General features: G+C 49.4%; 1 protein-coding gene across 3 annotated transcripts in view; it reads left to right on the top strand.

Annotated features, from left to right (window-relative positions):
* Positions 1-26462, top strand: part of CRYBG1 (crystallin beta-gamma domain containing 1) — a 1049447-nt gene that overhangs the window by 644586 nt on the left and 378399 nt on the right. The window contains exon 1 of one of the 3 annotated variants that reach the window (XM_078648431.1): positions 23613-23824. The exons of the other annotated variants lie outside the window; for them this stretch is intronic. The gene's annotated coding sequence lies outside the window, so the exon portion shown is untranslated. Of the gene's footprint in view, positions 1-23612; positions 23825-26462 lie in introns of those variants that run through there. 3 annotated transcript variants of the gene reach the window in all.

Below are 26462 nucleotides of genomic sequence, written 5' to 3'. Positions count from 1 at the left end.
CCCCCTGCTGCGATCAAATTCGTGCACCCGTTCCGGCGTGTAGTACCAATAAGTGGAAACTTTAGTTAGTGTGTCAGTAAGGCCCATATGGTACGCCGAATGTCTTGCTCTATAAGATATGTTCTCCCAGTCCTTAGGGCTCAGTGTCCTTCCCAGTTCCCTCTCCCACCTTTCCCTCCCCGGGTTATAGAAGTGTGTGGATGGAGATTGCAGCAACTTATAAAGATCCGTAATCAGTTTTGAATCCGAAGTATGCGTAAGCAGCCATTGTTCCGGCAGCTCCCCAGTGTAAAGGTCCTCATAAAACCCACGGAAAACGGCCGCGATGTGGGCGTCCTCCGTTTCCGTGGTCCCCGTAGGGCTAGAGATCGCCTTCACTAGTTGACTCTGGCGTGCTACTCGAAGTCTGTTGGCTAGCAACTTGCCACAGCGGTCACCCCCTGTGTAGAAGGTGTGACGCAACCGGAGTGCAGCATACTCCGCTCGGTCCAAGTCCAGAGCCGCTAGGGCCTTCCTAGCTCCTTTAAGCTGTCGCCATATCCTAGGGGCCCCCGTCCTGCGATGGATCTGTTCAAGCTCGCGTACCGCGTCGGTGAGCTCCTCCCTTTTTGCCTGTCTCTTTATTTTCGGCCGAGGAGATCGCTAGGAATTCCCCCCTGAGGACCGCTTTCAAAGCCGCCCACTGTGTAGCCCGGGCGGTGTCCGTGTTGTCATTGTGCGTCAGGTATTCCCGGATAGCGTCTTCAATACGATCTACCACCACCTTCCTGTGCAGCAGGGTGTCTCGCAGGCGCCACGTCCGAGGGGGGAGAACCACTGGGGGTAAACTCAACGTGGCAGCTACCGGGGCGTGATCCGAAAGGGACAGCACCCCTATGTCCTATCCCGAAACTAGCGCCTGCACTGGGGACGTGACCAACAAGTGGTCCAGCCTAGCATACGTCTTGTGCGCATGGGAGTAGTACGAGTAGTCCCTGTCCGTGGTGCCAGAGGTCGAGGAGCCCCACCTCCGCCAGCCATGCTTTACCGTCGGCCGAGAGCTCCCCGACCTGCGGGTAGCGCTGTGCCGACCGGTCGATAGCCGAATCAAAGACCATGTTGAAATCCCCTCCAATGATGACATATCTATCTTGTGAGGCAGTGATATCCTCGACCGCTGTACGCTGGAAGCGTTCTTGTCGGTCATTAGGGCTATAAAGGGACCCTATGGTAAACATAAGACCCCCAATTCTAAACAGCCTACCCTTCTGTTCCGCTAGTTTGTGGAGGACCTCCCCTTTAAAGTGACTAGATACCAGAATTGCCACCCCTGCTGTCTTGGAGGAACTAGATGAGAAGAACTGTGAAGGGAACTTACGGGAGCGCAGTCTATGTGTGTCCTGCGGCAGCAGGTGCGTCTCCTGCAAGAGGCAAATGTCAGCGTGTGTATTCTCAAGGAGGGAGAGCACCGCCCGCCGTTTGACAGGGTTGTTCAGACCCCTAACGTTCAGGGTGACTACTTTAAAGGAAGTAGGAGGCATGGAAAGAAGAAAGGCAGCAAGCAAGAGGAACCCCGCCTGCTAAGGCGGAGCGCAAAGGCGCCCCACAACGGCATCAAAAGCAGCAAAGCAGAGAGGGATATGCATGTGTGCATGTAGCCTCCTGACGCAGGCAAACTAAAATGTGTGATCATCTTCAAAACTCCCAACATTCGTACTGTGCACTGGACGACCCTCCCCCCCCATCCCAACTCCCGGATCCCTCCCCCCTTCCCCCGAACAACCCCTGAACTATCCAATTCCCCAATTCCCCTCCCTACCCTCCCCCCCTGGTCCCCCAACTGTCCCAAAGAACCCATTGTCCCAGTCCGGTCCTTAACGGACAAGTCTGTGGAAAGGCACAAAAGTGGACGTCCAGCCACTACGCATCAACCCGCCCCACCCCCCTCCCCCAGGACCCTCAAACCTGCATCACACTAGAAGCGCTGGCGATCTCCCCCCGGAGTACTTCTTAAGCCGTCAGCGCCACATCTCCAGACGCCGTGTCCCTGGCCACTCCTCTCACCGCGTCGTCCATCTCAGCTCGAATGGTAGGTGAGTCCGGTCGGGCAGAGGGGCGGCGCCTCGGGACCGCCTGCCAACCGTCCCTGGTGACGCGCAAGCGATTCAGAGTCGGGGTTTCCTCTTCCGTCGCGGTGATGCCCAGGACACCACAAGTGTCCTGGAGAGAGCGTAGCTGATGCAGGGTCCCGTTCCAGCGGAAGATGATGCGGAAAGGATGTCCCCACGAGTATCGAATGTCGTGTTCCCTCAGAAAGTCAGTTGCGATCTTAAAGGCCCGGCGTTTCTGTAGGGTGATCGTTGACAAGTCCTGGAAGAGGGCCACCCGGTGACCCCGAAAATCCAAAGAGGGTTTCAATCGTGCTTCTCGAAGGATTCGTTCCTTCAGAGGGTAGTCTGGCAGGAATGCTAGGATATCCGGAGGGGGAGCGGAAGAACGGCGCCGCAGGCCAACTCTATGCGCCCTATCAATTCGAACTGGAAAGTCGGCCGGCTCCCCCAGGACCTCCCTGAATAAGTCTCTCAAGAATCCGGTCATGTCCTCCTCCTCCGCTCCGGAAGGAACTCCCCGGACACGAATGTTGTTTCTCCGGGACCGGTTTTCAAGGTCCTCGGCATGTGCTTGGATGTCAATTTGCTGGTCCCGTAGCCGTACCACTTCCTGCTGCAGCTGTGAGATCTCTTCATCTCGGGCATGACCGGCTTCCTCCATCGTGGCTACCCTCTCGCCCAACCCGTCAACCTCTCGTCGCACCTCCCGCACTTCACCAGCCACCTCTTGTTTTAGCGTCTGAAAGTCTTCCCGCAGGGAGCTGAAAAGGGATTCCAGGAAAGATCTGGTGACCGGGGGTTCCCCTCCGTGCGCTCCCTGGGAGCCACCCTGGGGGCTCGAAGATTGCTGTCCTCGATCTTGCCTCGCAGCGTTTCTGTTCAGCATTTCCGGTAGGGTCCGATCCCCTTTCTTGGGCCCTCTGTTGCCGGCCATCCTGCTTGCAGTAGCGCGTTCCTGGGCCACTTAAGGCGCTGCCAATCCGATGCTGTCGCTTCTCTCCTCCCCTGGGTGCTACAGGCAGTCTGTTGCTGGTTCTCGAGGCGCACCGCACCCCAGCCACAAGCACCACGCTCCGTCCCCCCCCTCTCCTAGGTCGGACAACGCTGCCGGGTCCGCAATCCCGGGGTTGCGCCAGTGTCAAACGAGGGGCGCCACACTGTCACTCCGCCCGTTCAGGAGCCACCTAGGCGTTCGGGAGCCCTGCTCGCCGCGCTGTTCTCTCCTCGGGTCGGTCAAACACCGGGGGCCCACCGGCGCCGAAGACCAGGCACTCTAGGCGAGTCCCCAGGGCCATGCAGTCACAGAGGCACAAATCCGGTAGCCCTCCTCCTCCTCCTCCTCTAGCAGCAATCCTGTAGAGGGGCGGCTTACTCTACCTCAGCCCCTCACAACGTCACCCCTTCTGCACTGGAGACTGCCAGGTAGGCCCAATTACCGCCAAATCGCCAGAGGGCCTGGGCGATGGGCCGCAGCCGGCGCGTCTCGCAGCACCTCCCGATGGCAGAAATAAAGTCCACAACAGGCCTCCTCGGGTGCGTGCTCCAGCCCGGTATCCCGTCCCGGTGGCAAGGAGCGCGTGGCAGGGCGAGGGCGCTCTCCAACCTCAGCCGAGGCCCAGTGTGTAGGCCGCAGCTCCGGCCCCCTCCAGCCCCGGCCAAGGCCCAGTGTGTAGGCCGCAGCCCCGGCCTCCCGTAGCTCCTCTGCCGGGGCCCGCACTCGTGTCCTTGCACCCTAGGGCGTCAGCCTTCACTCGACTCCGGGACCTCCCGCGTGGCCGGGCCTCCCGTCACCCCAGAGCAGGGGTGTCGAGACAGGCGCTTCTGGGTCGTGCCACCTCCCCGGGGGCTGCTCCTTACTTGCTTCGGGTTCGGGCCCCAGGCCGCCGTCCCCCCGAGTGGCGGCAATGTCCGGTCCCAGCTTCCGCTCCAATGGTAGGGAGCGTGTGGTAGGGCGATGACGCTCTTCAGCCCCCACCAGGGCCCAGCGTGCAGGCCGCAGCCCCGGCCTCTCGTAGCTCTTCCCGCCGGGGACTGCACTGCAGTCTACTCACTCTCGGCCGTCAGCGTCTTCGCGGCTCCGGGGTCCCCCGCGAGGCCGGGTCCGCCTCCCCGTTACCTCAGGGCAGAGTTGCCAAGTCAGGCGTCTTCGGGCCGCACCACCCCCTCGGGGCTGCTCCTCTCTGCCCGGGCTCCGGTCAGCCGTCCCTTGCAATGGCGCCGGCAATGCCGATTCCGGCCGTCACAGGGCCGGCCCCCACACCGGGCGACTCCGCCGGGATCCCGTGACCCCCCCGCTGCCGGATCACAGCAGCTCGGGGGGAGATCGATGCTGGATGACGGTTCTAGGGTCCGGGATCAGAGGAGCTCGCAGCAGATGCGACCACTCACTGCGCCATCCTGGCCACGCCCCTTGTCCCTAAATTTAGCTTGTGTTGGGCCAGTCAGATTTGTAGCAAGGTCCGTTTCCAGCGCCTTAAGGTCCATTTCCAGCGACCGCAATGCATTTAGTATGTCCTTAAGGACTCCGGCCCCTTTCGATATACAGTATCCCCGGATCGGGACCTTAAATGCTTCCCATATTATTTCAACACTATTTACAGAATCCTTATCTCGCTCAAAAAACTCTTGCATCTCTACACGTAATTCCTCCTGAAAGACTGTGTCAAGTAGGATAGAAGCATGAAGTCGCTACTGACTGCGCAGTGTGTTAAAGGCAGAGGAGGAGAGTGCAAGCAGCACTGGGGTGTGATCGGAGTAGGTTCTAGCTAGATGCTGTACTGTATTTATTGTAGGGGCCAACCCTCGTGACACCAAAAGGTAATCTAACCGCGCCCATGATCTAGCTTGCACCGTGAAGTGTGTGCCCTCTAGCTCATTTGGATGAGTATATCTCCAAGCATCTATCAACTGATAGGCAGTAATGATGTTGTGTACCACTGCTTGCGCCTTGGTGGAGTGGTGTGGTGCAGGATGTGATCTATCCAGTCTAGGATAGCAAGTAACATTGAAGTCGCCCCCCCAAATGACATGAGTAGAGTCCACCTCAAATATCTTGGCCCACAGTGCATTAAAAAAAACCTGGGTCATCCGTATTCGGCCCACAGCAGCAAGCCAATGTAATCGACACCGTTCCTAGCCGTCACCATGCCAGAGAGTAACGCCCCTGCGGCTCCCACCAGGTGAAAGGGCACCTGCTTCTTGATTAGAATCACAGTACCTCTAGCATACGTATAATAAGAGGAAAAAAATTCTGTGGTCTGCCCACTTACTGGCAAAACTTTTTGGTTTGTGTGGAGCAAGATGAGTCTCCTGCAACATGGCTTTTTGCACATTGTGCCTATCCAAATATGACAATATCTGCCTCCTCTTCCTGATATCCCCAGGCCTCTGACATTCCACGTGATGACACTCAGTGCTCCTGAATCTACCTTAGCCATACCCTACGAGATCTATGTTTGATCTGAATGTTGCCCACGCAATGTGATCCGAATCTGAAATAATAACATGACCATCTGTCGCAATGCACTTTAGATGCTGTCCCATATCCTGTCCCCCTGCCCTCCCTCCCACTGAAGCATCCCCCAACTTGCCAGTATCAATCTCCCTCCCCCCCATCCCTACCACCAACCCAAACAAAAACAAAAACAACCCTGCAATCCCTGCTAACATCTTGTATTGGACCATTACGGGGGAATACCCATTGGGGGTCATTTCTAGGTGGCAAAACAAAAACCCCTCTCCCACTAAGCCCCTTAGAGATGGATCACCTGGGCTCAGCTGCTCCGAGGGTGCCCGGTCTATAAAGGTATAGTTCACTTAACCCATCCGTCCTGTCTATGACATGTTGCAATCAAGCAATTACATCGTACACGTTCACTGTGAATCGTCTTCAGCTCCTGTCGATGCAGAGTGTTGTGACGCCGCCATTGCTTCCTCAGATCTATTTGTACGTTTCACATGTTTGAGGAATTCCTCCACTTGTTGCGGCTTGGTAAAGAATCTTTGTTTGCCCTGGTGTGTAATTCTGAGTCGCGCCGGGTATAGCAGCGCATAATCAATCTGTGCCTTCTTCAGTTTATTTTTAAAATCCAAGAACTTGCGTCTCTCTTCCTGCACTATAGGCATAACATCCGGGAAATGGAGTATGTGTTCCCATCATATGACAAGGATTGCTGGTTTCGAGCTGCTCGCAGGGCCACATCCCGGTCTTGATAATTCAAAAGTCTCGCTATTATGGACCGTGGGCTGGCACCTGGAGGTGGCCGGGGCCCAAGTGATCTATGGGCCCGTTCTACGATAAACTGCCTTGAAAGACTCAGCCCCTATCGCCTCTAGCAGCCTTTTCTCCACATAGTCTTCCATTCGCCTTGTGTTCGTGGATTCCGGAATTCCAATTACGCGTATGTTATTGCGCCTGCTGCGTGCTTCCAAGTCTTCGTTCTTGGCTGCTATGACTTTTAGCAGTTTATCCATGTGGGCGAGTTGGGTAGTGTGGCGTGATGTCGTGTCCGACGAGTCCGATATGCGCCTTTCCGCTTCCTTTATTCTGTCTTCGTGCCCCTCCAGCTTGTGCGCTATGGCATCCATCCGCGATGACATGCGATCAACCTTATCCACTATGGTGGCAAATCCTTGCCTGACCTCCTGCAGGATCGTCTGCACATCCGCATTCTGCGGCACAGTGCCGCCCTGAGCCTCCGTCCGAGCCGTGATCTTCCTGCACGTTGCGTGCACCACGCTTTCTTTTAAAATTCAATTTCGACTGCCTCGTGTCCGGTTTCCCCATTATTACTCAGTGGTGTGGGGACACAGCTTAGCAAAGTCTTGCACTCCCGCCCCTCAATACTGATTATTCCAGGTTGGTCGCAATCACTGCAATATCCGTGCAGGGGCAGTCAGTTATACGATGCCCTGTTCCCGTAAGCGCCTGGTCACAGTGCAGGATTCGTGGCGCTAGGATAAGATCAATGATGAAGCAAGACAGGGGGGGGGGGCACCTCCTGCGCCTGTAGGGCAGACCTCTCGGGGTTATTGAAAGGATGCTCCGCCAACCCAGGCTGTCGCTCCCAGTCACTTTAAGCCACACTAGCCCCAATCAAGCCAGTGCTGTGATGGTGTTGCAGGGCTTGAAAAATCCCAAAAAATTACTAGTATCTTAAAAAATGTCCTCGACCTAACTGCAACCTACTTTACCTCCATCTCTGAAAACGGAGCAAATGCGACAAGATAAGATTTAAAGGCATCTTTATTGCTCATTAACTTTGTGAGCAATAAAAATGCCTTTATATCTTGTTATCTTGTCAAATTTGCTCTGTTTTCACAGGCAGAGGACAAAAGTTGGTTTGTTTTCCTACTCTCCAGAAAAGGCGAGTAGGACCTAAAAACAGCTCGACCTTATTAAATTTAGCTCGACTATGCGAGCGGTTGAGTGGAATTTTCGAGCCCTGTGTTGTGAGCAGGCAGAATTTCAATAATCTGGTAGCTCCCTGGCAGTGTGCACGTGATTAATGGGGGGGACTCTAGTCCCTAAGGATCACCACCGCACTGTCTCTGTCGCCAATTGTGGGGAAACAACATTCTGGTCACCAGAGTAGTTTGTGCCACCTGGGCTGCAGGTTGTTCTTCCCGCTCCTCTCCCGCTCAAAATGGCACCTTTCGTGAGTAATCGGCGCCTGGGGCAAAATCCAGTCCAGCTTCAACTATACAGTGAGGGGGGGACACCTCCCGATATCGCCGCTCTCTCCTCACCTCAAGCCGGTCACTTCTCCCCCTCGCAGCTGCCCCCAGAACGCGATCAGACCTCGGGGGGGGGGGGGGGGGGGGTGCAGAGGGAGCAGTCCCACAGAACTCCGTGCCCGCTTCGGCGCTCCGCTTCTCCTTCAGCGGCCGCCAAGTCAGAGCTGCTCGTATGGCACACACATTCCGTTCCTTCCCCACACGTCAGTGAGGAGTGCCTCCCCCCTCCACCGCGCAACTCCAGCGCTGTCACTGCCCACTCGGTTCGCGCCTCTCACTGTCCGGGCCCCCAAGCCGTCCTGTCGATGCCTTTCCACTTTCCGATTGCCAGCCTCTGGTGCCAGCCCTCACAGTGTGCTTCGCTGCGCAGCTTTCTCGCCTTATGCAGGGCCTCCGCTTTCGCATTCACAGCGCGCAGCACCTGCCCAGGCCTGGTTGTCCCCAGGGCAACCACGGTCTCAGTTAGTCTCTGCACCCGCACTCTCCGCACAGCCAATTCTGCACCTCTCCTCGGCCGGATCTTCTGGATGTCAGATTAAAGGCAGAATACATCCAATCCTTCCCAAACTTGGAGCGATTCCGCCGGGGGGGGGGGGGGGGGGGGGGGGGGGGGGAAATCGGTCCGTTGATTGGCAGCTTTTCAGTTGGCAGATAGGCCAGCAAGCAGGATATATTGCAGGATAATAGCACCGGGCAGCAGGAGCCTCACTCCAGTGCGGCCATCTTGCTAGTGCGCCACCTAGCGCCCCCCTTGTACACTCGCACCTTGCTTCCAGATTTAACACCCCACAAGGGCAATCAAAGACACTCATCATGTCACTTCGTAAGACGACATATGATAAATAGCAAATTGAACAGGTTTCTGACTTTCTAAAGCTCTGCATCTCAGGAAGATACATATATCAATGTCATTTTTTGTGGAAACGTCAGATATCTGTGCATGCTTTTATAATAATCACCATCATTTCCATTGTGCACAATATAAACAGAACCCATTTGTGGCACTTAATAAAAAGTGCTTAATACTACCCAACGAACTCTGTTTGAATTATCTTAGAATGACAAAAACTTGAGTTCAATCTTTTGTACAGGTATATGCCTTGAAGGTTACTTGCAGCTCGTGTGTAAAACAAGATGTTTTACCATGACTGAAATTTGGAACCAGAAATAACCAGTGCTTAATTTGTAATAAAATACGTGCCAGGGCCCTTGCCGGTAGGCCACTGCAGCTTTAACCACCCATTGCCTTGCCAAAGCTGCAAACGACAATACCTATGCAACTACCAACCATAAAATTCCTGCATGTGTGATTATTCAGAATATTCCAGGCCCCAAAGCTATAAGAATCGTTTTTAATGTATTGTGAATTAACAAACAGCTATTGTTCTGCTCATCTCTAAATCACACAGACAGCACCACCATGTGGCAGACTGTCATAGTGCCGGGGTTCACAATTAAGTGCCGGTGCCGAGCGCCGGAAACCACTGGCTCAAATTAAGCACTGGTATTAACATCGGATCTCTGTAACATGTGCATTATCCCACTGTGCTATGTTTACATAGACAGGAAATCTGTAACCTCTTTAGCAGGCATATTAACTGTGCTTGAGGTCATGTCCAAGAACCCAGGACTTGCCACATCTAAGTACCGAGGGCTTGTTGCACCAGAGGGATCTCCCGATGAGGCACTAACCTCAAGCTAAAAGGGAAGAACTTTCCCAGCAGACCATTTCTTGTTTTTTGTAAGGTAATCAATGTGCAGGGCACAATGACACTATTAACTGTGAAACTGAAAGCAGATAAAACTGTGTTTGCTTGTTTGATCACTGCTGTGGGGCACAGCAAGGTTGCCTGGGTACCATGTTGGACTAGAGGAGGACAGTTGGAAACAGGAGATTATTCCCTAGCTGGAAAGGTTCTCCACTTTCCAATAGTAATGCTCCCTAGTGGATCCCTGTTCAAGGATCGTCACGGGATGGCTTTCACCGAGCAAGGATCTACCCATAATACAGTCAGAATATTTCGGACTGGAACCCCAGGCATTGCAAACTGCTCCTCCATCAAGGATTACAATAGTCTTTGTGCTTCCCTGGTATTGGCAGACTGGGAAAAGCACCTCCAACTACGCCTCTGAGGAAGGACTGAAATCTCTAGACACCAGGGTGTTTTTTTGGTCAGAGAAGAGGTGGTTGGGTCAGACTGCATTGGTATCAGGGAGTGGCTCTCCACTCCAGGGGGACAATCTTTCTGCCCCCCAACTGTCAGGAGATCCCTTTGTCGTGAGGTGGATTGGAGAATTTACCCCTAATCTGCCAAATGATTTGAGAAGAATGCACCATTAGTCTGTAGGGTTTTCTTTTTTAAATTATGCAGGGGGTAGGCTTACCCATATTAGTATTCGGTCGTACCTTCCCACTTCAGGGGCACATTCTTTCTGAACTCCTTGGAGGCACATTGTGGGTTAACTCCCCAATCTGCCCTTGGGAGAAGGGTGGAAAGCACCACAATATACCAGGGATTATTTTTCTTTATTATTTTAACCAGAGATTTATTGTCAGACGTTTTGGCTTTGAGATGTACCCCTGTACACCACAGTGGCCCACACAGTCTTTCTGCCCTCCTGGGAGACGGCTTGTGAAGTTCACTCGCAATCTGCCTACCCGGTGGGGAGAAAGCAGAAGCCACCACTAGACACTAGGGTTGTTTATTATTTCTGGGTTGGGAGGCCAGCCTTTTTGTAAAGACACTTTTACATTTGCATCACATTTGTAGTTAAGAGAACACATTTGAATCAATGGAAGCCACACAGTCCTGGATTCCCACAGCTCATTAGTTTTCATAAATATGCAGGGTTTTTTAGATTTCTCTGTGTGACAACCAAATACAGGAAAAAACACTGCAGTTGGTTCCCTTGTAAAGTGAGAGGATTTGTTTATTGGCAGAGCTGTGAGTGCAGAATGGTAGGATGTTTGTTATTATATATTGAATTTTTTCTATATTTTTGCCTTCCAATTGTAAGTCATGTGCACACAAAAACACATTTTGAAAAAGCACCTTCAGAATTCCCTGACATTATGGTAATTCTGTAGTACCCTGCAGTTGTAATGTATTTTACACCTTCTGTTCAGCCAGTGCCTGTGCTCTGTGCTCAATAGAAAGTTGGAGTCATGATGTGCCTCGGAATGTTGGGACACAAAGAGGTGAAGTGACAGTTGGACACGGGCTGAGCAGCATACAGGCTGCCCCTGGTGGGGCTCCCCTTTACAACTCAACTACCTGTTGTCTGGAATTATTCAACATATTACCTGCTTGAATAAATCATCTTTAATTACAACCGTCCTACTTGAACCTCCTTACTACATTTATTTGGAGACGAGGTGGTGACGTACCTACCTGTTAAATGCGGATCTCAGGAACCTGGAGAAAAAGTGGACCTGGTGATGACGCAATCTACAGAGACTACAAATGCGACAAACATAAGAAGTACACAAGGAGGTATCCACAGAAACATTAAGAAGAAATGTGTTTTCCACACAGAACCACAAAGAAGACAACTATGAAGAAAGTTATTTTTCACAGAAAAAAACTAAGACAACAACACAAGTAAGATGAAGCACTACACCGCTCAGCTCCACCAGTGTCCTCACCACCGGACAGCCCTAGCCCAGGCGTGCTGTGCTCATCCAGTTTAATTTCTTTGGACTTTGAATTTTACTACTAGTCATTCTACTATCAGCCCACCTTCCCTCTGCTTATCAATTTTGCTGGAAAATAAGTCCTTTTCCCTCTAGTTTCAACACCATGTGAACCTGCACAAACGTTTAATGTCTACAACACAGTGTTTGCTGTTCATTTACAACCAGCCTCTGCGGTTCTACACAGCTGCTGCCTCCTACTGTGATGGATGTCATCAACAATGCTGAGGTAACATGAGTGTGGGTGTATTCACGTCTCTACACCACCTCTGGGTTTCCTCAAGACTCCGTATTGCCAGAAATATATTGCCAACAAGCGGTTTTGATCATGCCGGTCACATATGGCAAAGATGTGACTGTCTTTCTATCTTGGCATTGCAAGAAATGTCGGGCGCATTATTCCATGCTCACGTTATGCTGAGGGAACAGTGCCGGTGAGTTATATTCTATGCTTACTGAAAGTGTTCCTGTTATCTAAGGTTTTCTGTGACTGACTTTCTTTATTCAGTCCTGTCAAGCGTCACGCAATAGGTGTGACACTAACGCATTTCAGTGCGGTGATCCGCATCACCGCACTGAAATACATTGTCACGCATTTTGCCACCACCTGCCAGCCAGCCAGGCGCGCCACCAGCGCCGTCTGTGCCCGGGCTCTGCTGCTCGAGACGTGCCCAGGCTCTGCTGCTCGAGACGTGCTGCTTGCTGAGCCCGAGTTCGTAAATAGTTAACCGGTCTGCTCTCAGCCTCTCTTGGAGTGGCTGAGAGCGCTACAATGTGTCTCTTCTTCACTCAGCTGCTGTTGTTATGATGCCCTGTCAATCACCGGCGTGGCACCATGGGGGCCGGGATGTGCCGGCGGTAGAGTGCCGTCACGTCCGGTCTAGGAGGAAGTAGGCAAAAACGGCGGGGGAATCAGTGATGACCCGGGTTGCTGCAGTGAGTTATCGGTAGGATATTCACTAGACGACGGCCCCACTCAGCACTCTCCCTGAACAGTCAGCCTGGACGGACAACTATCACTGGAGGCGGGGCGGCAGATCCGAATTGTCGAGCCTGCGGTGGCTCAAGGCCTGAGCCTGCCTTGCACACTCAGTGTGAATAGCCTGCAATTAATCGAGCGCCACCGTCCTCCGGCCCAAGTAAGTACCAGCCTGCGTTTATGACACAAATGCAAATGGCTGCGCGCGACAGGCAGCTCAGCAGCTGCTGTGCCTCCCGGTGTTAGTTCCTCTTAGGTGACAGTGAGTTGCTTGCTAAGAAATAGGCCATTCGGTTTACAGACTAATGATAAAGGTGATTTATAGTTTGACATTGGAGTCGCCGATAATAATACCTTCTCTTTCTTATCTACTACTTCGTACCTCGGACCGTGATGAGCCTCAATTGTACCTCGTGAGGAAAGTACGTAAGGGAGACCTGTAGTATCCTGGCATGGCTGCACAGCATATTCCACTCTTGCTAATTTATTTACCATATATTTACCATGTTTGAAACTGTTCTTTTCATTGTGAGCCTAATTGGGGTAAACGGCAGAGTGGGCCTTTTTCGATTACAAACGTGGGAGTGAAATATGAAATGCGCGTTGATGATAGGGCAATGATGTTGACACCCTATGTAAATAGCCTAATTTTACTCTGCTCCATGGATGAAAATGCCCCACTGTATTCACACCCGCTCGCTGCATTCTCCATCTCTACTGAAGACTTCCCCTAATCACTAGCATTCCCATGCCCAGGGGGAGGGTCAGTGAGAAGGACCACCTGTACCTTCCGACCCGTCTCCGAGCCCTCCCTCTGTGCTCCACGCCCCTCCATTCTGCTTCGCAGGCACAGAGCCGATCAGGCTGCACTCTGGTCACAGAGACGCCTGCCACAGGCCTAGATCTGCCAGAAGCTGCACTGGAAGCCTCCCGTCCGTTTGCCTTCTGTTAAAAAATATAATAACCGGAGAAGCAGACTCGGGGTTCAGTCTGAGGGTGTGTTCTGCCAAGGCGTGCCAACCGATGCCTGCACGATGCTCCTCTGTCACACTGCTACTACCCCCTGCAGCCCCCACAGGGCTACGGAAGTTTTTTTAATCCATGCAGCATGCTTTTCGAAAGAATCGGCATTCTGTGGTCTGGTGACCTTGGATTTGTCTCTCATAAACTGGAAGAGCTCAGTACAAGAGCAAATTCTACCGGCTCGAAAGAGAAGAGTCTAAAACTCAGACTGCCAACTGTCTCTTTAAATGTAGAGCACAAAGCAAACATATTAAGGATTACTTGTCACACCTGAACCATTACTGCTCACCACTCCCTGGCAACCTCAATGTGCATAAGCATTTCGTTTATCCTAGCATACGTGTACTAGTTTAGCATGCACAGTGGAACCTGTGGGGCACAGAAAGACGGGGATCCTCAGCAAAGATTAAACACGTGTTGCATTTAGGGCCCCCCTGACACTACTTATCACTGTACTCAGAAGGTGCAGGGCGCTCGCCAGCAACAGTACAGTAATTTACAGCAGAGCACTTCAGTGTTCCATTCCTTAACAGAGATCTTAGTTCTAATTCAACTGAGCTGTCCAGCGCACGTCTGGCTATATTTACTTGCTGCGATAGCCATGTCCAGTGCCTCACATTTGCATTCCCCCTTCCATTTCTGCTTTTAGCCATCTCTCTCTCTCTCTCCCTCTCCTCCAGTCTCACTGATACCCCTTCTTTTTATCTCTTTCCCTCTCTCCTCCTTTTGTCTATCTCTTCCCCTCTCCCTACTCCCACTGTATCCCTCCTTGTCTCTCTCTCCTTCTCTCCCTCAGTTTTTTTTCTTCTTCCTTCTCATCCTTTTACCTCCACCTTTTAGAAATGTATACATACATAGTCTGCAGTGAATGTCATGTGATGTCTTAATGAACAGCCTGTATTTTACAGCATGTTAAAAACTGAACATGTTCAAAACCGCATGCATGCCGTATGCACTATGGTATGTACTGCCACTGTCCCTGTGACTTTAGTGCTAAAAGAATGATCATAGCTGTGACCAAGTGTGTGTTTCTGTACCTTCTTTTACGTTTGCGGTTTATTTCGCGAAACTGCCGGGGGTCTTTAAAACAGGTTTCAGACAGCCATAAGCTATCATCTATGTTGTATGGGAGATTATTGCGCCGGCCTCAGCCTGTGAGGATAATGCGGAATGGTGCTAGACAGTCTGTCTGTGCACGTGTCAGCTGAGACAGTGTGACACTTAGGCAACTGAGATGGCTCAGTGGGTAACTTGTCATGTTGGTGCCTTACACATCCTTCCTGTTGGGGCAGTTCCATGTGGACAGAGAGCATTTCTGGTGCTTTGCAGCACTTTTAAGATGTTCTTGGAGTTTCTTGTTGCTCAAATGGGTGTACTTTCTGATATTTACATGTTTCCCTCATCTTCATTGCTTGATTTTGCTTGCGAGAAAGTGTCACTCCTAGTCATTGAAATGTCACTCATAATTACACTGACATTTCGAACATGTCACACATAGCAATCTGAAACCTTGGCAGCTATGTTTATTCTTTTCAACAAGCCCGGGCATTATTCTCACCGCAAAGTGTGTGCTACTGTCACAGGACATATTTTACATTTCCTACGTGTACTGCGGTCTTTTTGCTGCCAGCTGGAGCCTGCCGCATGTTTACCCCTTCATTTATAGCAAGTTTCATTGTAATTTTTTTACCATACATCAGTTGAGCCGTTAAAACAGTTATGTGACAGTTAAAATTTTGTGCGCACTCATTTTACCTCAAACTGGCAGCTGCGGGGGTCTCCTTGAAGATCTATTACGTCAGTCATTTCACTGCGCAACAACTGACTAAGTGACGCTGTTTGGCACCTCTGCGTGCAGGGAACTATCGGCACGGCGTCTTATGCGTGCTTCCATCTTATGTTTGGCATCTACATGGATATTACAGGCTTGTATCCTCCAGTCCTACGATTATTACTAATGAGCCATTTTCTGCCTCAAGATGTCACTGTGCCGTATTCGTCTTACAAACTTCATTATCGTCGTGCTGCGGATGAAACCCACATGGGTTCACTGCTTCTGGGAAATATTTCACAATCGCAGTTTAGACCTCACGATAAGTTGAAACGCAACAAGATTTGGTGTTTTATTTTTCAGGCTATGATGTCTCTGTGCTTAAATTGTGCACTTCTACCAGCTTATTGCCTTTACATTCCGTTAGGGGAAATTTGAGCATTGCCCCCTGTAAGATGCACAATTACAGTCAGTGTTTTTTAAAAATTAATTTTAACTTTGCATTGTCAGAAATGTTTTAACTGTACCCATGAAGCCTTTCCATTTCCTCTGTGGGTGCCGCACACCTTTATCTTGGACAGACACCAAGCATCAATGTGATGCAGTAATCTAGCCAATTGTATTTTTTTGCTGTTTTCACCACATGCATACATATAGGGGTGGCAATGGGTTATTCCCCCTTTTGCTTACTACACTATTGCCTACATGGGCTACATCTTGCATGTATGGACTCTGGGTACTTACCTTATTTGGGTTCATGGTTAAATTTTACATGTGTACGTTTTACACAATATTCTTCCCTACGTCGGGAAGGGATTGGGTCTAGCCCCATTTCCCCACATACATTTGCCAACATGAGTTATATACGGTTTTCACCCTTACACAAGGCACCGTTGTATGGGTCACAGTCCCATTTACATTTACACAAATGCCCTTACACAAGGTACCGTCTTATGCGTTATAGTCCCATCACTACATATCACAACTAGTTACACCTATATGGGGGTTGTTCCTGCACGGACTGCTATTTCATGGGCTTTAGTCCTATCCACAGTGCTCCTCACCCTTTTTCATTGGGGTAGAGGATGGTCATGGGTATCAGTCCCTTTGGCTGTTATTTCCTTTCCATGTGATTTCTATGATGTTACATTGCTGTTTTAAATACGCAAAGTTAACTTGGTCCTTTTTGTATTATCAATTTGGAAATGGGGTGGAGTATAGCGATACGGTTTGTGTCTCTGCGCTACCTCTGTTTTCTCTGGTTCAGTTTTCCTATTGATGTTCACTTCCTTTTTCATCTTCGGAATCTGGACCTCACACATTCTCTGTTACTATTCCTGGGTCGTCTTCCTTTTCTTGTCTGTTGTGTTTTTCTTGTTCTCCATTGTTCAGGAGAAGTTCCCTCTTTCTCTTCTCTTTGTGCATGGTTATGTCTTCTGTTCTGCTCACGTCGTGCCTTGTCCTTTCTTCCTTGCTTGCCTGTCTGGCCAGTGGTTATGTTTGGGGGTAGCCTTGGGTGCGTCTAAGTCTCTCTTTTATACTGATTTCTTCTTCTGTGTTTCACTGTCTCTTTCTTTCCATTTCATTGTTGTTGTTATGGTATTTCAATTTGTATACTTCTCTTTGCCTCCTCCCTGTCTTCTCCCATTTTCATCTTCTCTCTGCCTTGCTTACTCTTTCCTCTACGTTTATTCTGTCACACCGTTGTTCCTATTTTGTTCACCATCCTAATACTCAGTAAGTCAAAGCTTCGGTGAGGGCTCTTATTATTGCAAGTTTTTAGACAACCAACAATATATTTCTCTGAAACTTCAAAAGACTGATGTCCATAACAGTGCAGTAAACCTTTTGTTGATGCAATTTTAGAAAAAAATCCACAGTTGCACAGTACTCTTTTCCTGGGATTTCTAAAGAAAAAAGGCCCATTTGGCTGTTTTCTCAGGCCGCGCCATTAAGTTTGCCACCTTTCTTAAACAAACAAAAAAACGTACTGTGTTTATGTTTTGCTATTCTGGAAGAGCCAAGAACTGGTATGTGAAAAAGAATTTGTGTAAAATGTTCAGGTTTATTTTGTAACATGGCAATTAACACTCTGCTTGCTCTAATAATCATTCTGAAACAATCAAGACAGCTCTTAAAACATTTTACATTAATTCTTTGTGTATGTTGTTATCAGTTTTGTAGTGTTGCGCTCTAGACTCCGACGCGATGACGCGGTGCGCCGGAGCCTGGGCGGAACACTAGCGCATGCGCACGGGGAGAGGGAGAAAGAGCGCGAAGCGAGGGAGACGGAGAAGCGATCGGAGCCGGTGTTTGTGACACGCTCGGCGCTCTGTTATAGCGCGACCTGTAAATCTAATAAACACAGTTTGCTCACATCCTGCACCTGTCATCTGTGGAAGGGGGAAGATAAATACAACATTACAGTGGCGACGAGACTGGGATCACCCCACCCCCACACAGCACCACGAGGGAGCTGCTTCAGGACAGCAAGGAGCTACAGGTCAGAGTGCGAGAACAAAACTATAAGCCTAGAGCAGGCCCAGAAACCAGCGCTATTCACTACAGAGCGTGGCAGCGGCACTATACGCAGCACCCAGCATAGCAAAGTAACCAGCCCTCCCTGAGCAGAACAAAGCCAGCGTAGTGCAGCAGATCACAAAGCTGAGACCCTGGCAGAAAACAGTGGCAGCGAGAGGGAGGAAGGAGAAGTGCGCCCCTCCAGCGCCCCACAAGACAACCCATTAGACGCGCCAGGCAGTCCCAACAGCCAAGGGAGCAACGCAGATAGGGACAGCAATCGCAACGCTCCGGGCAGCCCAGGCAACAGGGACGGAGAGCCGGATACTGCGTCCAGAATGAGCAACCAAATGTCATCACTTACAGCCCCCGTCCCTTTCCTACCCAGACCAGGGGAACCCCTGATGAAATGGGAGGACTGGAGGGAGTATTTCAAGAACTACGTGGAGGCCTTAGAGGATGAAAATGGTGAACCGTTCTCCAATGCTAGGAAGAAAAGACTACTGCTGCACAACCTGGGCCCAGAAGGGGTGCGAGTGTACACGAACATAGTGCCTGCAGAGAGGCCAGCAGCAGCGGATGACGACTTCAAGAATGCCTTAGAAGACCTAGACAACTATTTTCGCCCGGCAGTCTGCGTGTCGGTCGACCGATACAACTTCCAACAAAGGAAACAAGAGCAAGGAGAATCAATAGACGATTACGTGGCTGCTCTGAGACGTCTAGCCATCACATGCAAATATGGGCAGCTGCAGGATGAATATATCAAGGACCAAATAGTTATGCATACCACGAACAGGTCGGTTCAGGACAAGTTGTGGGCACAAGGGGAGACATCGCTCAAGGAAGTCATAGCTATGGTGAAGAAGGCTGAACTTTCAAAGAGATGTGCAGACTCCGCCAAAAAAAGACTGCATGCAGAGGCAGATGGTGAGCAAAATAGACGACGCGGCCTCATCCCCGAGGTACAAGGGAGCGACAGGAGAAAGAAGGCAAGACCCCAGATGGGCAGGGAAGCAAGCTGCACCAGGGAGACAACACACGGACAACAAATTTTCGTGCTACAGGTGCGGAAGTGTAGATCATTCAGCACAAGACAAGAGGTGTCCTGCATTTCGCGCCAGGTGCTCGTTCTGTGGCATTGTCGGACATTTTGAGAAAGTGTGCCGCAAGAAAGGGAAAAGAAATGTGGTGAAATACATTGGGCAGTCTTCGTTGGAGGCCTCGGCGGACGACGACCTGGTGGAGGACGACATGGTCTTGTGCATTGAGGATCACGTGCTGAATGTAGCAGGCGGGCGCTCAGACAAGCCTCGCACAGACATGCTGATAGGGGGAGTGCAGGTTCACATCGCAATCGACTCAGGATCCCCGTACTCCATCGTCCAACGGTCAGTATGGGAAGAAGACTTCGTGCCCGTCCTAGGTACCCGACTACATCCCCCAGACATAAGTCCTATTTCGTTCACTGAAAATGCGATCCCCATGGTTGGCTTCCGCACCTTGAAGTTCGAATTCAGAGGCAGATCTGCGAATTGCAAGCTGTACGTAGCAGAGAGGGGTCCCTCAGTGCTTGGATGGAGAGACCAGGGCGACTTGGGCATCAAGCTAGATCCGGGCGGCAAAGAGCAAATCCTGCTAACGGAGGACTACCCATGGCCGCTGCAAGAGAAACTTAAGCAGGCTTTTCCCAAAGTATTTGGAGGGACAGTGGGCAAGCTGGACAAGTTTGTGCACAAAATACTCCTCAAGGAAGGTGCCCGTCCTGTGTCCCACAAGGTCAGGAACATTCCCATTGCCGTGAAGGAAGCAGTCCGGTTGGAACTCCAAAGGTTGGAGGAACAAGGGATTATAGAACCAATAGACAGCTCAGAATGGTTGGCCCCCCTGGTGGTGGCCAGGAAACCCAACGGCAAGGTACGCTTATGTGTGGACCTCCGCGAGCTCAACAAATGCTTGATTGTGGAAAAGTTTCCCCTGCCAAGGATTGAGGAGATGCTAGCCAGAACGAAAGGAGTGTCTTGGTTCTCCACGATCGACCTCACGTCGGCATATCATCAGATCGAATTGCACCCATCTAGCAGGAAACTAACCTCGTTCATCACACCTTTCGGGTGTTATCAATTTCGCCGCATGCCGTTTGGGCTGGCCTCGGCAGCAGCGGTGTTCCAAAAATTGATGCACCGTCTGTTTAAGGACTCACCAGGCGTCCAGTACTTTCAGGATGACATCCTGATCATGGGAACCAGTCAAGAAGATCATGATGAGAAACTAACGAAGGTACTCACGGTACTCCAGGAAAGAGGACTCACAGCTGAATGGAGTAAGTGAAAGCTGGGCATGTCGTCAGTTACGTACTTAGGGCATGAAATTGGAAACAACGGAATATCTCCAAAACGACAAAATGTGAAAGCCATTTGTGATGCGAGAGCCCCGGCCAACAAGGAAGAAGTGAGGTCATTCCTCGGGATGGCGGAGTACTATAGTAAATTCGTCAGACACTTTGCCACCAAGACACACAAACTCCGCCAGCTCATCAGGGACAAGTCACAATTTGCATGGGATGAAGAAGCTCAAAGAGAATTTGAAAAGTTGAAACTTGACATCAGTGACGCAGTACCTCTTCATGGCTTTGACCCCAAAAGCGATACCATCCTTACAACGGATGCCAGCGAAAAAGGCTTGGGAGCAGTGTTAGCACAAGAAAGAGCGGATGGCACTGTTGAGACACTCAGTTTTGCATCTAGAGCGTTGTCACCCACGGAGCAGAAATACAGCGTCATCGAGAAGGAGATGCTGGCGGTCTCTTGGGCCATGGCAAAATTTAGACAATTTGTCTGGGGCACCCGCTTCAAACTGCAAACTGACCCCAAACCCCTGGTCAAAGTGTTAACCTCAAGTGGCCATGACACGGCCACCACTCGCATCGCGAAGATGTCACTCAAGCTTCTGGACTATACCTATGATGTGGAGTACCTGCCGGGGACACGCAACAAGGTTGCGGATTACCTCAGCCGCGCCTCGGCCATGGAGGATGCACCGGCGGTCCCGCCGGACTATGACGAGATGGTGGCAGCAATGGAGGACGCGGAGAAGGCCATCAGCAGGCAGGAGTGGGCCCAGGCATATGAGGAAGATAGAGAAATGGAGGAGGTAAAGCTGTACCTGATCTCAGAGTGGCCAGAGAAAAGGCGCCTCAAAGAAGGCCTGAGGAAGTACTATGAAATACGGGAGGAATTGTCGATGAGCGACTCAGGCATCTTCATGTACAGGGGGGACAAGGTAATTCCTCCGATGACTTTAATTCCCCTACTCCTGGAGCAACTCCACGAGGGACACCTTGGCATAGTCAAAACCAAGTTGAGAGCGAAACAAATGTATTGGTGGCCGGGGATGGACAGCCACATCGAAAGACAAGTGAGGGAATGTAACCAGTGCAAAGGAGCTGACTAAATCCTAAGACCCCTGAGGCCAGCATTGGGTAAATTCGAACAGCCCCAGAATCCCTGGGAAGACTTAGCCATAGACATTTTAGGGCCCATACTCGACAACAAGGGCATAGCCAAGTACGTTTGTGTAGTCATAGACAAATACTCGAAATGGCCAGAGACTGAGATACAGGAAACCATGGACAAGGACACGGTGCTGAGATTCCTCACCTCGCTGTTCTTGAGAGAAGGGATACCGAGAACAATATTAAGTGACAATGGGCCGCAGTTTACGTCGGACAAATGGAACAAGTATATGGAAAGGAATGGAATACATTCTAAGCACACAGCAGTGTATCACCCAGCTTGCAACGGTCAGGTGGAACGGTTTAACCGCGTACTGATGGGCTCCATACAGGCAGCAATAATGCAAGGGAAAGACTGGTAAGTGGAAGTGCAGAGCATGTTATGGGCTTACAGGATCACCCCCACGACCGTAGGGTACAGCCCCTTCCAAATCCTTAGAGGCAGGCTCCCCTTCACAAGAGACAATGTGGCATGGAGAGAAAAGACTGTGACGAGCAAATGGTCACCGGCGGTGGTCCAGCACAACATGGAAAAAGCTCAAAAAGTGTATGCAGCGCATTACGACAAACGGCACAACACTAAAGACACAGCCCAGGAAAAAGGGGAGTGGGTTAGAGTCAAGCTGGCGACTCTCCAAAGAAAAGGCGAAAGTAAGTACAGCAAACCTCTACAAGTACGAGAGGTACACGGAAGAGCTGCCCTACTCAGTGATGGGAGAGTGTGGTCCCAAGACCGCATGGCAAAAGTCAACAGGATCATGCAGTGGCCCGCTGCCAAGGAAGAAGAGGAAGAAGGCCAGGAGTCAGCCAACTACGATGAAGAGAATGTGATAGGGAGCGAGGACTTGAAGGAAAGACCCATTATAGGAAGCAGGGAGGAGAAGGAACAAGCACGGTCAGAAGAAACCAATGGGAGCGTGACCCCTGCTGGAGAAAAGGAAATGGACACATCCAAGAGAGAGAAGAGTCTTCCCTGTGACGCCAACAGAGAAGAGCTCGCACCGGTAATACGAACCCGAGTAGGAAGGGTGGTCACTTTGCCCTCTCGGTTCAAAGACTATGATATAAGTGACTATTGATGGTTGGACCTTGTTCTGTTCTGTTATTGGAAAAGAAAGAGATATGTAGTGTTGCGCTCTAGACTCCGACGCCCGACGTGATGACGCGGTGCGCCGGAGCCTGGGCGGAACACTAGCGCATGCGCACGGGGAGAGGGAGAAAGAGCGCGAAGCGAGGGAGACGGAGAAGCGACCGGAGCCGGTGTTTGTGACACGCTCGGCGCTCTGTTATAGCGCGACCTGTAAATCTAATAAACACAGTTTGCTCACATCCTGCACCTGTCATCTGTGGAAGGGGGAAGATAAATACAACATTACAAGTTTGTTTCAGGATGGATGAAATACCATATGTCACTGCTTTTCCCAATATTTTACTAGACTAGACTTAAAATATTGATCAGCTCAGTAAAAAACTGCACGGTAGCATCCCCACTCTCCAGTATAGTCAGAAATCATTGTTACCTTTAAATCCCCCAAAAGTGGAGGAACGATGTCGCAAATTTAGCCTGGATATTTCTCGCACAAAACAAACTCCGGCCTTAGCAGTCGAGCTGTCTTAATATGTATTTTTTGTTATAGACAGTTTTCCATTTGTTGATTTGGGGCGAGAGTTTGCCAGAGTAAGTCGCACACACACTAGCAGACACAGTTTGACTATCACTGACTCTGCTGCTGCGGATCAAGACCGTGTTATTCGTTATAACCGTAACCCCCTTATGATATCGCCACTCAGGACTCCATTCGTTCACATCCAGCCCCACACCCCATTACAAGGTTCTGTGTAAATGTTTTGCCTTTCCAGCACTATGTAACAAGTAATTTCTCTACAAGACAGTAACAAGTGGGATGGACTTGCCTGTGAAATCAGGCGGATTTGTAAAAAATTATAAAAAATAAGCTGATAGGCGTTTACTAAGTGCAAGGCTCCACAGACAGCAGCATACCTTCTTCCCGTCCTCGTGCTGTTAACCGTCATCGCCAAGCCCCGCCCTTCTGCGCTCCTTTCAAAGGGAGAGTCCAACGCCCAGTTCAAGCTTGAGCCAGGTGCTGCGCGTGCTTCCGGAGCCGTGGGATTGGACAGCTGGACAGGAGCATTAGATTCGCGCGGGCTTCCGCGTTTACCATGCGTAAGTCCGTCTTCTATGTCACGTTTGTGTCAGCGCGTTCCGACCGGGAGAGGGCGCTGCCGGATAGGTGCCGCGAGGCAGCCTTACACAAACACACCTTGCACTTTAGCACTTTGACTTTGAGCCTGCTGTCACTTTCCGTGTGCTAGCTCTGCTTTCAACCGTGTACCGCAACCGTGGTGGGCCACTTTACTCTGCATTTTGACTAAACCTCGTTATTAGCCTTGGGGCCACTGGTGGTACCCTTCAGCCCTGCGGCCTATGTTGATCCCGCTTCGGGCGAATGTGGCAAATGGTAGCCGTGCCAAATAGGTAACGTTTCTTAAACGAGCCTTAACAATTTAATGAAAATTATGTTATGTTGCCTAAAATGTTAGTGAAGATTTTATTATATGTTGTTTAGTAATCTGGGCAGCAGGGGATTAGCTTCCATTGGTACAGCAGGTGCAGTGGCACCCCCGTCCAGTGGCAGAGGAACCCACTGAACCATGATTATTGCTGTAATTTACAATTCAAACGGAAGCCAGGGGGAGAATGTCCTTCCTTGTCCTGGGGTCTATGACACTGGCTACACTAATGGTGGACAGAGTTTTTTGTTATTATCTTACTTCCATAATGTATTGGGACCACTAGATATGGTGGCCCACATCCACATCTGAACAGTGTTGCCACTGTTCCCACAATATAAAGAATGAAGGTATTTTGTTAGCACCGCAGGGCGTAAATGTTTAATGTCCAATGAAATGCTAATACTTTTTGTGTTCCTCCAGTTAAGGAGAATTCCAAAAGCATGTGTACTCATGGCCCCCTCCACGTAAAAGAAATCGTTAAAAACTTCTTAAAACCACGTGACAATCACACGTTTCGATACAAGTATTCCATTTTTTGTTTTTTATAGCATGTTACTTAGACACCGCACCTTTTCAGTCTGCAAATTAATCATAACAATCAAGTTTTCAGTTTGCTTATGTGTGACATGTTTATGTTTTTATTGCACTTCTAAGTGACATTTCAATACTATATGTGTGACACTGTGAGTTACACCTTATCGTGAGTAGAACACAACAGCTTTGTTCATATAATCATTTTCCAAAGCTGTAACTGCAATACGGAATCTATAGCCTGGCAAATTATACCAATCGAGCCAAAGTCATTTTTCAACAGCTGGCATTAGCTGCTACAAATTTCCTGCCACTCTCTTTGCAGACGACATTACATTATTACCAGGCCTAGAAGCTCCTAATCAGCAAAGCTGCGAAGTTGTCTCATCATGTGATGTTTTCAACCAGTACTAGCTGTTTACCCATTATACTGGTGTTTTCTGAGAGATGCAGTTTGCTTATTATCATCGCAAGTTTGGAGGTAGGGTGAAGAGCCAGGACCTGATGAAGGTGTCCGATGGCAGCTGGCTCTATGTTAAATATTTGGTTTACTGTACTTAGTATAAGTGTAAGCATGGGGTGGGTTGCTGTTGAAAGTTGTGCAGTTGTAGAACAAACTACTACAGAAAATCAGCATGTAAATAAAAGGCTTTTGCACTTGCGCATCAATTCACCAAAATAATAGGGTTAGCTTAAGTGACGTCATACCCCTTGACCTTAATGACATCAGTGGGAGTGACACAATAAGAAATATTCCCCCACGACCTTTACAGTTCTGGCGGTAACAACTCCAACACTTTAACTGTTATACTTTAACACATAGTGGCAACATCAATTTTTTTGGTTTATAGTTTTATTATTTTTTTAGTTATATTTTATAGTACAAAATTATCACTTATCAATTTATCATTTCAATTTGTACATTTTCAAAAGCTCATTTCATAAAACACATAGTACTACATTAAAGACAATAAAAAACATAACCATTCCATGCAGAGAAAACAATGTGAAAATAGACCATTCTTACAATTGCATACACCAAACTCTCATCATACATACTACATTCACTCCTTATTCTGCGTCTGAGGGATCGCAGATTGAAGTGCGAGTTTATACGCAAGGTCGACGCGTTTCGGCGGTATAAAACCACCTTCCTCAGGACCTTTCTTGCAGAATACTCAAATATTCAAAAAGATGCTTTATAACCCCTGCATGGTCGGGTATCTTAGATTTTTTGGTGGACTGGAACCCTGCTTCGTTCACGAATTCAAACCTTCTCAGATTTAACTTTTGGGAATTCCAAATATGTCAGTTAGCTATTCTTCGGGCGATTACTGATACGAGGGTTTTGTGTGGATATGTTATCTTCCTTCAAGCCTAACAGGGCGTTACGAAGGTATACTGACGGGAGACGTACAAAATCTATTGTGAAGATGATAAACTGACGATAAACTACTTCGAAACAAAATATTACGGGAGGCGGATGTGATTTATTTCTATCAAACTATCCGACAGCAGAAGTCCCTTTCCTGGAGGGTTTTAAAGAACCCAAGGAAGATAAACCCTTACTTTATTGAAGGAAGATAACATATCCACACAAAACCCTCGTATCAGTAATCGCCCGAAGAATAGCTAACTGACATATTTGGAATTCCCAAAAGTTACATCTGAGAAGGTTTGAATTTGTGAACGAAGCAGGGTTCCAGTCCACCCAAAAATCTAAGATACCCGACCATGCAGGGGTTATAAAGCATCTTTTTGAATATTTGAGTATTCTGCAAGAAAGGTCCTGAGGAAGGTGGTTTTATACCGCCGAAACGCGTCGACCTTGCGTATAAACTCGCACTTCAATCTGCGATCCCTCAGACGCAGAATAAGGAGTGAATGTAGTATGTATGATGAGAGTTTGGTCTATGCAATTGTAAGAATGGTCTATTTTCACATTGTTTTCTCTGCATGGAATGGTTATGTTTTTTATTGTCTTTAATGTAGTACTATGTGTTTTATGAAATGAGCTTTTGAAAATGTACAAATTGAAATGATAAATTGATAAGTGATAATTTTGTACT

This window comes from Lissotriton helveticus, chromosome 6 (assembly GCF_964261635.1).
Source record: "Lissotriton helveticus chromosome 6, aLisHel1.1, whole genome shotgun sequence".
Classification (NCBI taxonomy): Eukaryota; Metazoa; Chordata; class Amphibia; order Caudata; family Salamandridae; genus Lissotriton; species Lissotriton helveticus.
This window is presented reverse-complemented; position numbering and strand designations above follow the sequence as displayed.